Genomic DNA, 12,522 nt, shown 5'->3' with positions numbered 1-12,522 from the left:
GGAAAAGATGGCAAGGAAGGTTTGCTCAGGGGTAGACTGACCAGAAGTGCTTGAAAGCTGGAGGCAAGAAGAAAACTGAACAAGGCTGTAGAGAAGAAGCGTGGGAGGTAACTGAATAGCACACAGTTATCACTTGGAAAAGGCAATCCATTAGTAAGAAAGGAACAGCCACTTGTGAAGGTTGCTGCACACCTTCCTTTGTCCAAGTGCTCTTTTGATGGAAAGTTCTCATTCCCCCATTGTTTGCAGAGGCACTTTGAACACTGTCAGGGCTGCCATGGGGTCAGGAGAGTGTGCTGTAAGCTGACCTTCAGAGAAAACTCTTCAGTTAGCCAAGAAAAATATTCTTTCCTGAGCGTGGAAGGCAGCAGCATCCCTGGGTCTGTGTGAACTGTCTGCTGAATGGGGAGCGGCTTTGCTGGATAAGGACAGGACACCCCTTTTCCCCTTCCCTTCTGCCCAGCCAAGCTGAAGCCTGCTGTCTCCTTACCTCTATACAGAGATAGTTCAAAATATGTGAGTTTGAGTGCGTGCGTAGTTGTTCTTTTCCCACCCCAAGAAAATGTCTTTGTTCAGCCAGAAATAATCTTTCTGATCCGTCTCACCTTTTGATGCTGAGCTCAGAAGTGCGCAATAGAGATGGTTTGCCATCTCTTTAAATATTTGTAGTCAGCTTCAGCAACCTTTTCCTCTCTGCCCAGACGTCCAGTGTGAAAAAAAGCACACTTTCTCTTCTCAGGGTAATTTCAACCAGGACTTGCTAACCAAGATGCATGTCTCTGGACATGTGTGGGTGCAATCTCCAGTACAGACACATGCCCTGTCATTTGGGAAGAAGTGGTCTTGATCAAGGTGATGACAAGGATGCTGCTGTGAGAGTATGGAGGGTATGGAGAATGGTCCTGTTAAGCCAGAGGTGCATGTGTGATACCCAGCTCTTGGTGCACACGTCTTCCTTTCCCATCCTTTCCCATCTGGGGCTGAACTGTGCTTGGACTGGGATGGCCAGAGACATTATCAGCATAATTACCAGAGTAATAAAGACAGCAATTACTGCACCCTTGGCTTCTCCCAAAGAGATGCTCACCACGGCAGAAACTTGCAGCAGGCTGTGCCTGGGGCGGGGTTACTTTCCATGTCTGGGCTAAAACATCCTGCTGGGACAGTTCTGAGGGGGTCTCGCAGCCAGCCAGTGGTAGGAAGCATGGTGTAAAACCCGAGTCCCCGTTGCCACAGCCGTATTACCCACGCTGCGTTTCTCAGGCAACTGAGGTGTGGGAGGCAGTTAGAGATTGTAATTGTTTTGAGGGGAAAAAAGCCCATATACACACACACAAACGAATGAAAAACCCAAAAACCCCAACAAAACAAAAAACCCAGAAGTGCTCTTTGTGTTTAGCTGCAATTTCTGACTGCACTTTAGACAAATTGTTAGCATCCGCATTCCCGTTGGCAGGGAGCCAGGCTCCCCGGCACGCTGATTAAACCATGTGTGGGAAAAATGTAGGCAGATGACGGGGACCAAGAATATTGAAACCTTGGAGAGCTTTGTTTCGCTTGTTTTTTTTCTCCAAACTCCTTGCAGGCTAGTTTTCTGACCATTCCTCCTGAGGTCTGTTCTGGGGCCTGAAGCTCTAACTTTGGGAGCTGAGAAGAACTGTGAAGCCGCACAGGCTGCTGCTCACAGTATATAACCCCTGGCTGCTTGTTCACCTGTAGGTGAGCAAGTAACTCTCTGAATGCAGTGAAGGCTGAAAATGATGGACTACAGTAACATGAAGGGAAATTTTTGCAGGCGGATGGGAAACCCTCTTCTGCAAGGGGCCCAATCTGCCAGCAAAGCACATGCTCCAGGTCCAGCTTCAGCCTCCTCGGGTGCTCCTCTGAGGAGCATGGCTTTGCTTCAGTGGTCTGTGCTGCCCTTCTCCGGCCTGGGGCACTGGGCTCCCTCCGGCTGACAGCACAGCACTGATGCTGGGGTTTGAGACATCAACTTTATAGTCATTCTGCTGCTCCAGTCTCGCAGCTGTAGTATTGCTACTGCCTGGCGTGTGAAGACTGGGGACCGTTGCATCGTTGCCGCGATATGTGTCTGCCTGTCATGGTGGGCACCCTTGGTTTGTATTGTCTTGCTTGTTCACTAACTCTTAATTTGGTCCCTTACCATTTCTCTTAGGGCTTTCAGCACACAGGCAGGAAGGTGGGTTGACCAGCCTTTGGGGCCACAGAATGCATTGGGTGGACACACTTTTCAGGAACATAATGACTGAGCTCCACTGAGACTCAAGGTTGTTCCACTTCCACATCAGAGCTAATGACACTACAAAGGGCTTGACTGGATAGCTACATCTCCAGTGATATAACTCTGCTTTAAAATGGTTGAGCTGCAGTGAACACTTGTATGGGCATCCCGATTCAGAGGCAGGGTGGCCTCCCTTCAGCCTAGCTTCCAGAGCAAGGCAAACTGAATTCCATTTATGAACCTGAACATGCAAGCTGAATCCCTTTTATTAAAATCCCATGGCAGTTTGATTCACATCTTTAGCTAATTCCTCTTCAACTTTCTAAGAGATCTGGCACCAGCAAGTCCCTAGAGGTGTTTTGCAGCCCTCTGGGCTCTTGCTGCACTTGTGATTCATCAGATGTCTTCGTGTTTAGCTCAGTGTGAAGTCTGACTGACGGGGCCTCCTTGCCAAGTGTTAGGAGCTGCAGAAGCCCTGCAGAGGCTCACACATGCTGACCAACCATGCAGAATAGGGCTAAGCCTCTCGTGATTACAGATAAGGGTCTGGTCCTGCAGGTAGAAGCTTCCTGGATACTGAGGTGCTGGCTCCAGCACACCCCCACTGTGATCTGCCTTTGTGCCCAGGAGCCAGGGAGGTTTCACCCGCAGATTCCCCAGGTCAGGGCAGCATGTGTGCATGCCAGCTCCACCTATGCTATTTAAACTGCCAAATCTCCAGGGCAGAGGCTTCAGCCATGGACTTTCAATAGTAATAAATATTAATCCTTTTGATTTGCAAACTGCTCAGCCTTCAGAGGCTGGTATGATTTTAATGCAAAACACAAAAGGACTGGCAAGGTGTTTTATGAGCCCTGGGGACAGTTTGACTTGTTTGAATGTGTACTTGGCTTTGAGTCACAGATTTGATCAAAGGAGCAGCCTTTTTCCTCTGACTCACCAAGGCTGATTCCTGGAATTTGAGGGGTTTAAATGTCCACTTGATTCAAGCAGTAAGGAGTTTGACTTCAAAAATTCTGGATGCTGAAGCCATGGTGAAAACAACAGGCTCCAGCTCCAAAGGTCAAGGAAAGATCACTCAGGTATTAATGACAAGGGACATTTACTCGCTTTCGCCAGTTGAGAATTGAGCTTTGTGGGCAACAAACTGTAGATTCACTGGAGTGCCAAACCTAGAAAACTTCCCTTGTAAATTTGCTCTGATCCGTCTCTCATCTACATGGCTTTAAAAAAAATGAAGAAAACCAAATCCACCCTTGTTTAACGGGATTTTCAGGTTTTTCATTCTACTCCTGGGAACCCTGATTTTGCCAAATAACATTAAAATGAGAAGGGGGAAAAAAAAAACCCAAACCAAAACACCAAAACCCAGATGCCCCTCCTTGTCCATTCAGGTACCTCCTGTTGAACTGCAATTCTTATTCCACATTTCCTCTGCAGCCATGCCTTGAGGCCTGGTGAATTTCTGCAGTCCTTACACTGTCCCGCCTTGAATAGTGAAATGCCACTACAGTTATTCCTCTTTGGGCATTGATGAGTGTGAGAACATACTAAATTTTTTTAGCTGTTGGTATTACTTGTAGCATTGTCACATTGGAGTATGTCATCCCTTGCATCCCTCAGTGCTTTTATCATTGTGCTAACTGACCACATCATATTTTTTCCTTTTGCTGTGCTATTATCCTCTAGGTGGAAAATGAAGCACATAAAGCCTAAATAACTTGATCACCCAGGAATCTGTGAGCACATATGGAAGGTGAATTCCCCTTTCCCAGAAAAAGCAGTGTATCACTTTGTGTCACACTCCTATTTTAGCTGCCTTTAGTCCTTTCACAGCTTCACCTCCTTTATGAAGATCATCCCTTCTTGGTCTTATTCTTCATTCCTCCTCTCAGCTTGTTTACTTCTGAATTGCCATTAGAGAAAACTTCACAACTGGCTGGATCTCTGCAATTACGACTAACATCTCTAGCATACGTGCTGCTCTCTTAGCAAAGTGCAGAACCCCAGTTTCAGACCAAGCAGTAGAACTGGACAGATGCATTAGTAGTCACTTGGGCTACAGTAATCACCTGGGTTCAGAGTACCGCTATGCTAAGCAGTGTGTAAGCCTCCCACACCTCCAGACTGTGGCTTTGATCCAAAAGTCTATACCCAAACTGAAATTCAGAAGTAAGAGGTTTATTGCACTTTTTGCCGTTAAATGCTAATGGGGTCAGGACGCGCTGGCTGGCTGGCAGGAAAGCATGAAAATTAGGAGACAAAATAGTTAGGAAAGACACATAAACAAAGGCAAAGCAACAGGCACACTGTGGCAGTTTGCCCATGGTCAGAATACCCTTACTGTTAATTGTTCTTAAAGATGTTGTATGTACAATAAACAAAAAAAGGGCTGCTTGGATTGAGGGTGGAGGTTAGCTCTGCCTTGGCGGTGGTTTCCATCCTGCTGTGTGAGAAATGGAAAGCATAACTTCAAACAAATCTAAGCATTAACCCTTATTTTCCTGCTTAAACACAGCATAAATTATAGAGCATTGACCAAGTCTCCTTATTTTCACTCTGTAAGCAATCATAAAACATTTAATTATTTGAATATGAAATATTCAAGTTCTTCTCTGATTGTTTTTTAATTCTTTATATATAATTTAAAGAATTCGATAACACAGAAATTATTAAACATGGATATGACAGATTACAACAAAACTAAAAAGGAGGGTCAAGGATACTGAAAACTGAAGGATTCACCAAAACTGTAACAAAGTACTGTAAGTGCAAGATTTTTCCTTAGGAAATGAAAATAAGAAATAGGGCTTGATTTTAAGGTCTTAGAAATGACCTTATTGACAATGTACTAGGGTCAGCACTGCCCAGACTGCAAAGCTCTGGATGGGGTTATTACTGCTGGCACTAAGCTGTCAACACACCAGATGAGTTGCCTGACTTCGCTGTGCTCTTTAGTGTGCTGAGTCCAGCTTTTGTACAGGGTACTCCAGAAAATGTAACTTTGAGCTAGGAAAGCCCTGATGGAAAGATTTCAAGGGATCCACCTTGTGCCTGGGTAAACTGTTTTTACTTGCTAAAAAAAAGGTGCTATGCTTGCTGTGACATATCCCCAGCATGTGCTGTGTAGCTGTAAGGTATTTGTATCATGGTTAAAAAGAACACAGGAACTCCAACAGGATGAAAGTGAGTTGTTCTAACCTCTCCCAGTGCTATACACTTACTGGATTTCTATCTGCGTCCTTAGACTGCCTTCCTTGAAAGTGGAGGATGGCAAGGTGGGGGCGCAGAGGTAGCACCCCCACCTTTTATGAGCTGAAAACCCCCTTTGCTCCTGCATGGAGCTGAGCTATGTCTGAAACTCACCAAGTAGTCCAAGTCAGCTTTCCTCTCTGACTCTTTCCAAAGTGTCCCTGCCCTCAGCTGTGCGCATGCATGTCCCCAAGAACACCCAGGACTGGAGTGTTTCTGCTGCTCTACAGCACACCAGCATGCATTGCTCTGCTCCAAAACCCTGAGCAATGCGCCTCTTTGGTGCCACACTCCTCACCTGCTGGGTTTCCTGACTACCTGGACTCTCTCTGCTGGTGCACAGCTGCATTCCTCTCTTGCCAAGATGTTGTCTGGTCTCATCTGAGCCCAGTTTATGGGGGCACATCCTTCTTGATTCTCCAGCTATCAGTCCCCACGTTGCTCCCTATTAGCTCTCCCTCTCCGCTGCCCTGAGCTGCATAGAGGACTGTTGAGAAACCACCCCTATTCTCAGCTGCCTGGCAGAGAGGGGATCCGTGACCTGCGCAGTGCACAGAGCATAGCAAGAGTACTGCCAGGCGCCTGCCTTGCTGGTGCTGCTGGAGGAGTCAGGAGGATCACAGCAGCAGTGAGCAATGCTCCCCAGAGGCAGAGGACAAGCTCACGTCCTGTCTGCACAACCACATGGGTCTGTCTGGCACAGCAGGGATGAGGGATTGGTGGCTGCAGCCATAGATACCCTTGGGGAGGGAGGGGAAAGGCAAGAGCCCACACCCCCAATGTGCCAGAGTAGAGCTGCGAACATGCAAAAACCCCCTGTCACAGGCCAAGGTACAGTGGTGCTCTGTGAGAGAAGCAAGGGAAATATCTGCCATAGGAGGGCTCAAAAGGCAAAATGGGCTGAAGAGTGGAGAAGTGGAGAAGAGATGGAACTTGGTACTGTGAAGAAGACTGTCTCTGAGGAGCCTGGCAAGTGCTCCTGGCTGTCAGAGGATGGGGGAGTGAGCAGCACTGGGGGTTCACAAAGAGTGTGGGGGCAAAGGCAACCAGAGGATGCATGGGAGACACGCTGGCATCTGCATCCTTTGCCCAAGGCCTTGGTCTTGAGGTCAGTGTCAGCAAATAGTGACTCATTACTCGGGGCCCGATACAAATCCTGCATCACTTTGAGCTTCCCGCCTCTTTATCTGAATTGTACTGCAGGGTGGTGATGGGATTGGCAAGATAAAAGAGGGGGCAGAACTTGCTAGATGGAACTTGATGTTCCTCTTTGGCCAAAAAAAGTTGCTGCTGTGATTATTCACCCTTTCCGAGGCTATTAGTGGGCTGTAGGCGTATAGGATTTCAAGAGAAGTGTTGCCCATTTAAAAGCCAGATGAAAAAGATCCTCAACCAACTCCATTTCTGAATAGAAATATGAGTTTCTGGAGATCCAAACTCCTATTCATTATTACTGAGAAGTCAGGTACTTCTGAAAAACCTGGCTTTTTGTTTCTTCTTGTAGCATCAAATCTGATGCAGTTGCAGGTGGGGACAGTTCAGTGGTGGGAGCTTTCACATGGATCAGTAGCACAATAGGCACAGGAGCAGAGGGAACAGTTTGTGCATTGCATCACAGCAGCTAAGAAAGGCATATGTGAAATATCACCCTTCCATCAGCCATGCAGGCATACATCTCAATTCTTTCTTCTCCAACTGGCTCCCACTTAAGGGGGCAATGAGGAGTGGAGAGCGGTGTTGGGAATGCAATCACTGATTGCAGAAGAAAGGGCAGTCCTTGGTGAAGTGGTTATCATTCAAGCCTTGTGCCTGCTCCGGAAGAGCCAGGACTTGACATTCTTCCTGAGCAGAGGGAAAGGAAGGATGGAGTGGGGCAAATCACTGTGCATTTTAAACAGCTTTGATTCTGAGTTTGAGTTTTATGTTAAATACCATGATTCATCTCTATTTATTTTGTTAAGCAGTGAGCAAGCAGAAAGTCTAGCAGCCGGAATGATATGCCTGAAAGACTCCTGGCAGGCAATCCATCAAACAGGTATTGATTAGTACTGACACAGGAGCCATTTTGCACAGTAAGACCTTTATTCTTTACTCTGACAAATGCTCACTTAGATGTAAATTAGCTGAAAGTGTCCTTCTGACACACTGTAGGGCTGAACTGGGAATCGAGGTTTGCTCTCCTAAGAGCAGAAGTGTGGAAAGCATGGCAAGAGCCATGACGAAAAAAATATGTCTAAGATTCCAGGGCTCCAGGAGATGTTTTTTCCTTTTAAAAAAGGAGGAGAGACGACAAAACCAAAAATTCTCTTGAGGGAAATACAATGGTGTAACTGAAAAGTCCTCTAGTGGGCTCAGATGGTGGAACAGAGGCTTGCTGGTAATGGTGCTAGTGAACAGCCTAGCCTCATTCTCCTCCCATGGAACATACTGTGAAGGAAATCAAAGGTGAGAAAGGTACAATGGAGGGGCTATTATACCATTTAGCCTTGCATTACAGGTGGAACTTCCCTGCATTGCCTCAGTAGTGTCCATGTCAGTACAATGGATGAGCCAAGCTTTGCTCTCCCAGAACGAGTCTAATGATGATGTCCTTAATACCTTTTACCAAATGGTTAATTTTACAAATATTTATAAACTCAGTGTAAAGATCTGACTCCAGTTTCCAGCTTTGGTTCCCATTGTACCTTTCTCTTCTTGATTAAACTGCTTTTCGGAGTCCAGATTTTTCTCACCTGCAGAGGTGCTTTTGCACTGCAATCATGGCCTATTTAATTACTTTGTGAAGAGCTAAACGGATTGAGCTCTCCACTTCTCTAAGTACTGGGCATCTGCTCTGATCCTAACCTCAAATGCTCATTCTCGTTTTCTCAGTGTCCCTAATCATGGGCATTTCAAGTACCATTATAGGACAGTGTACTCAGACACGTATTACACCTTCGGTTTCCTTCACATGGAGTGCAAAAACACAATCTCTTGCACCTCTGGTCCTGTCCCTTGCCTCTCTGCAGAGACTTTGCAGAGACACTGCTCGTAATACTTGGTGCTGATAGCCAGAACAGAGCATTGCATTTTTTCTGGGCTACACGGTGGTCTCTGGATGAATTTTCTCAGGATGAATGACCTGTTGGGCTCTAAGCTCCCTGAGCTGCTCTTTGCCCTCTGCTATGAAAATAGGTGGTGATGTTATTTCTGCTGGCACTGTGTTGAACAAGTTGTTCACTGTTTTCTTTGTTGAGGCATGGAGATCTTGTTCTTGCATCATAACCAAAACCTTCCAAATTCATGAAAAATACATGGTGAAACCATGAATGGTTTGTAAAGGCTGGATGAGAGGCTTGCCAGTGGCACCTGAAGAGATCTCCACATGCATGATTTTCAGTCTCCCTGTGGGCAACATACTCCTGATAGCTTGCAGCTAATGCCATCTCCCTCCTGGAATTGATTAGGTGTTGCCAGATGAGCAGTGAGTTCCTGAACTGGGTAGGACTGCAGGAGATGGCAGTTGGTGCTCAGTCTGTCAGCAGCTCAACACTCATAAACATCAACTCAACAAGGCAGTGTATTGGAAAGCCTCACAGCTGAATAGGTTTAGTAGCCTGTGAGTACAACAGCGGGGCACAGGTAATATCTGGTAGTGTCCTGGGTTTTCATCCCCATAATGCTGTAATGAAGCAGCCAGTGCTTAAATGTCTGCAGCTTGTGGCTAAATGCTAACAAGAGTCACTGCCTGCCTTGGGGATGGGTGTGTGGCAAGTAAATCACCCCAGGGCCTGTGTGGTGACTTTGCATGGAAGGGCTCTGCTGCAGCTGAGGTGAGCGGCAGCTCTGCTAGGTTGACAGCCCTGCTAGGTTGCCATCTGGGCTGTGAAAAAGTTGAGGTGTCTTTCTGCTCCTCTTCCCCCTGCATCCATGGAGAGCTTTCAGCTCTTTTTCAGATGTAATGCTGTCTCCATTGCCCATGGAGGTCTTGGTTTGAGGCTCCTCCTGTACTGCACTTGCTTAGTTTTCATCCTGGAAACATGCAACACTTTGCTAATCTATGATCTCTGTATCATGAAGATTTAGTTTAGGTTTAGGTGATTTAAGACATTATGGTCTTAAATTGGCCAGATGCCAAGTCCATCTTTTGGGAAGGTGTTACTGCACCTGAAAGGGAGCAGTACATCCATATTTCATCTGAGCGTGGTTCAGTTTGCACCACCAATGCACCTGAAGTTGCATTAAAACAACTATGTTATAAGGCACACATACTGTTATGTATATGAGTGTTAGACCGTGCAGGAAATAATGTGGCAGAGAAGGAAAATGAACCAGTCTCTTCCAAAAACAGTGCCTAAATCCGCTTTCTATCTTGGAGAAAATATTTTATTACAATGTTTTGGCTGCACTGATTCTGAATTACTTCAACTCTTTTGGCCTCAATGCAATTTTATCCAAGGCCAAGGCTAAACCTGTAAAGAGCCTGTGCCTAAATGCATTTGAACAAAGGCTGTTGTGAAATATTACAATCTAGCAAAGCTGTGACCTGTACTCTTTCATATTTTATGGTGTTTTGTTTCGTTTATTATTCTTTTTTTTTTTTTCCTTTGCAACTAATTATTTCAGAAATGGGTGGTGGAGAAGAGGGTGAATGCATCCATAGAGACATATTCAATCTCAGCAATAGAGACATATTCAATCTCAGCAATTTTATGCAGCAATTAGTTGTAATCTCTTCTAATTTATTAACTTGTGCATTGTCTGGTATTGCAAAATATTAATAAGAGCTGGACAGGGAGTTCAGCATCAACAAACTATCTGTATGCATTTGAGTGTTCAGCTTATTAAATGGTAGTGATGGTACAATTTGAAGATGCTCTATTGTGTAAAGTGGTGTGACCTCACCTGTTGTTCTCTGTGTTTATAGTCACTGGGGACTCTCAATACTTCTCTGTTGTTCTTGGGGACCATTTTTACTTCACAACTCAGGTACTGATTTCTCCTATTAGGGACATGCAGAAAAATCATGAAGAAGCCCAGAGCAGGATCCAGTTGGGGCAGTGGAAGGGGAAGACCTGTAACTATGAACCACTGGTGTCTAATTCTATCACTAACTTTGCAGGGAAGGGGTCAGGAAGAGACACCTGCAGTCAGATGTACACACTGCTGCTCTAGTCCAGCTGTTTTAGACACCCTGCTGGAAGGGAAGGCAATGGGACCTGGAGGTGCTGGAAGGCCACCCAAAGGTCTCCTTGGGAATAAGGCATTCCAGTGTGCCGTGGCCAGTGCTGATGAGCCTCTGACTGAGACAGGCAAATGCAGGCAGGTCCTTTTGGGAGCTGGCAGGCGCTGCTCAGCTCTGTGTTCACCTTTGCACAGCCTGGTTGCAGCCCCAGGGTCACTGCAGCCCCTTACCCTGTCTGTCTCCAGCTGCCTCAGGTGTTTGCAAGCTGCACAGTGCTGCCTGCCTCTGTGTGAGCCAGGGGCAGACAGAGGGTATAGCCGGACAGCATGAATATCGTTTGTTTTAATCCATCCACTGAAAGCCCTGCTTGTGATGACACTGAACAACGGAGACAGAGAGCAACGTATCGTGGGAGATGGGAAATAGACAAGGAAGAATCCGCCTTTCTAGACCTGATGCTCCTATACTGGCTAGGTATCTGCATGCTTTTACCTAGCCGTGTTGCCAGAAGTGAGAGGTAGGAATGCAGAAGCTAGCCAAAACCCACTGAGCCCTATGCCTGATGAGGAGCAAGTGCTACAGAGAAAGGTGTAAGAATACTCCAGGTGTAAGAAAACTCCAGGCGTTTCTGGCTTTTTTGGAGATTCCTGGAGTCTGCAAGGCCAGTCCTGGTCTCTGCTACACTTCTGCTCCCTCTCTCCTCCAGCACTTGTCCAGAGAAGCCCAGGAGCACAGTAGAGGCATTAAACTTTATGTCATTTAGCAAGTATGACTGCCAGCACCTTGAGCAGGACCCATCCTGGGTCCTATGCTCGCATACTTAGTCCGTGTATGTCCCTGCTACAACTCGACTATCCCTGCCCTGGGGCATGAAGGACGGGAAAGGAGGCCTTGGCAAACCAAGAGGAAAGCCGTTGTTGGGTGCAGTCAGGGACACAGGGCTGGCTCTGAGGTGGTTACGTGAGGCAAAGCCTGTGCTTAGAAGAACAGGGGCTGACAAAATGGCCACAGCTACCCTTTACAGGGTCAGGGAAACACTGGCTGGTGGCTGCTGCAGAAATTGCAAGGGGTCTACCCTACAAGGGCTTTTGATGCAATGCCAGCTCTCGCATCCTCCTTTGGACTGGGAAATAATCAACACCCTGGAAATATTCTCCACTGATGCATTAACACTTGTGTAAATGCTCACCTCAATGCACTCAACCTCTGGAGACGGGATGGGAGAACCAACACAAACAGCTGTAGTCACCTCAAGAATACCCTGTATTAGGGACTTCCCTAGTTTAGTCACAGGGTTTGTTATTTCTCTTCATGTGTTTTAAGCCTATTATTCACAAATGTTTCCACATCTATGTGTAATTGAGAGAGGAATTCCCCAGCTGCCCATCCACCAACCCATTCAGTATTTGAGGCATACCCTTAAATTTCCATTTATGACTTCTCCTTCTGAAATGAAGTCCTGATCCTTCAGTCCCTCAGCTGCATGAGATTCTTGCCTTCCTCAGAGGCTTTTCCTACACCCAGTTTACACTCGCTCACAACTATTGTTAGGCAAGGGTGTAATTTCACCTAATCGCTGCATGGTCACCTTCTGCGGAAGATCAGCCCTGGCATGCAGGCTGCACATCAACACTAGGTCTAGTTGCTGATTTCCTCACCATTCATTCTAAAATGGTGAAAGCAAGTGAGTCAGCTGCTATATGTTTCCTACGGAGCTTACTCAAGTAATACGTGTGAGAAGAAAATCTCCTGTTTGCCTCCACCTCACTTTCAGCTGCAAAAGACCACCTGAAGAACACTGATAGTCTTCTCCTCTATCATCTTTCCATTGCACTAACCCATTAGAGTAATTAAATCTTCCAGT

The sequence above is a fragment of the Strigops habroptila genome, chromosome Z (assembly GCF_004027225.2).
Source record: "Strigops habroptila isolate Jane chromosome Z, bStrHab1.2.pri, whole genome shotgun sequence".
Classification (NCBI taxonomy): domain Eukaryota; kingdom Metazoa; phylum Chordata; class Aves; order Psittaciformes; family Psittacidae; genus Strigops; species Strigops habroptila.
This window is presented reverse-complemented; position numbering follows the sequence as displayed.